This window comes from Arachis hypogaea, chromosome 3, assembly GCF_003086295.3.
Source record: "Arachis hypogaea cultivar Tifrunner chromosome 3, arahy.Tifrunner.gnm2.J5K5, whole genome shotgun sequence".
Classification (NCBI taxonomy): Eukaryota; Viridiplantae; Streptophyta; class Magnoliopsida; order Fabales; family Fabaceae; genus Arachis; species Arachis hypogaea.
This window is the reverse complement of record NC_092038.1, coordinates 110542620-110545041: the sequence shown is the minus strand read 5'-3', so window position 1 is coordinate 110545041 and position 2422 is coordinate 110542620.

Genomic DNA, 2422 nt, shown 5'->3' with positions numbered 1-2422 from the left:
AGGCCGAAGAATCCTCTAGAAAAGGAAAAGGAAAGACAAAAGCTTCCACATCCGAGTCATGGGAGATGGAAAGATTCATCTCCAAAAGCCATCAAGGCCACTTCTATGATGTTGTGGCAAAGAAGAAGGTGATCCTTGAGGTCCCTTTCAAACTCAAGAAAAATGAGTATCCGGAGATCCAACATGAAATCCGAAGAAGAGGTTGGGAAGTCCTAACCAACCCCATGCAACAAGTCGGAATCTTAATGGTTCAAGAGTTCTATGCCAATGCATGGATCATTAGGAACCATGATCAAAGTGTGAATCCGAGTCCAAAGAATTATCTCACAATGGTTCGGGGGAAATACTTAGATTTTAGTCCGAAAAATGTGAGGTTGGCATTCCACTTGCCCATGATGCAAGGAGATGAACGCCCCTACACTAGAAGGGTCAACTTTAATCAAAGGTTGGACCAAGTCCTTATGGACATATGTGTGGAAGGAGCTCAATGGAAAAGAGACTCCAAAGGCAAGCCGGTTCAACTAAGAAGACTGGACCTCAAGCCTGTGGCTAGAGGGTGGTTAGAGTTCATTCAACGCTCCATCATCCCCACTAGCAACCGATCTGAAGTTACTGTGGATCGGGCCATCATGATTCATAGCATCATGATTGGAGAGGAAGTAGAAGTTCATGAAGTCATCTCCCATGAATTCTACAAAATAGCCGAAAAGTCCTCCACCATGGCAAGGCTAGCTTTTCCTCATCTTATTTGCCATCTATGTTACTCAGCTGGAGTTATCATAGAAGGAGACATTCTCATTGAAGAGGATAAGCCCATCACCAAGAAGAGGATGGAGCAAGCAAGAGAGACACTCCACGGATCTCAAGAGATGCATGAGGAAACTCATCATCAAGAAATCCCTGAGATGCCTCAAGGGATGCACTTTCCTCCCAACAACTATTGGGAACAACTCAACACTTTCCTAGAAGATTTGAGCTACAATGTGGAACAATTAAGGGTGAAAAATCAAGAGCACTCCATCATTCTCCATGAAATAAGAGAAGATCAAAGAGCAATGAGGGAGCAGCAACAAAGGAAAGGAAGGGACATAGAAGAGCTTAAGGACATTGTTGGTCCTTCAAGAAGAAGACGCCACTAAGGTGGATTCATTCCTTGTTCTTACTTTTCTGCTATTCAGTTTTTATATTATATGTTTATCTATGTTTTATGTCTCTACTTCATGATCATTAGTGTTTAGTAACTATGTCTTAAAGTTATGAATAATTCCATTAATCCTTCACCTCTCTTAAATGAAAAATGTTTTTAATTCAAAAGAACAAAGAAGTACATGAATTCCAAATTTATCCTTGAATTTAGTTTAATTATATTGATGTGGTGACAATACTTTTTGTTTTCTGAATGAATGCTTAAACAGTGCATATTTTTGATCTTGTTGTTTATGAATGTTAAAACTGTTGGCTCTTGAAAGAATGATGAACAAAGAGAAATGTTATTGATAATCTGAAAAATCATGAAATTGATTCTTGAATCAAGAAAAAGTAGTGAAAAACAAAAGCTTGCGAAAAAAAATATATATATATATAGAAAGAAAAAGAAAAAGCAAGCAGAAAAAGCCAATAGCCCTTAAAACCAAAAGGCAATGGTAAAAAGGATCCAAGGCTTTGAGCATCAATGGATAGAAGGGCCCAAGGAAATAAAATCCAGGCCTAAGCGGCTAAACCAAGCTGTCCCTAACCATGTGCTTGTGTCATGAAGGCCCAAGTGAAAAGCTTGAGACCGAGTGGTTAAAGTCGTGATCCAAAGCAAAAGAGTGTGCTTAAGAGCCCTGCACACCTCTAACTGGGGACTCTAGCAAAGCTGAATCACAATTTGAAAAGGTTCACCCAGTCATGTGTCTATGGCATTTATATATCCGGTGGTAATACTGGAAAACAAAGTGCTTAGGGCCACGGCAAAGACTCATAAGTAGCCGTGTTCAAGAATCAACATACTTAACTAGGAGAATCAATAACACCATCCGAAATTCTAAGTTCCTAGAGAAGCCAATCATTCTGAACTTCAAAGGAAAAAGTGAGATGCCAAAACTGTTCAGAAGCAAAAAGCTACAAGTCCCGCTCATCTAATTAGAATTAATATTCATTGATATTTTGGAATTTATAGTATATTCTCTTCTTTTTATCTTTTTTGATTTTTAGTTGCTTGGGGACAAGCAACAATTTAAGTTTGGTGTTGTGATGAGCGGATAATTTATACGCTTTTTGGCATTGTGTTTAGGTAGTTTTTAGTAAGTTCAAACTACTTTTAGGGATATTTTCATTAGTTTTTATGTTAAATTCACATTTCTGGACTTTACTATGAGTTTGTGTGTTTTTCTGTGATTTTAGGTAATTTCTGGCTGAAATTGAGGGACTTGAGCAAAAC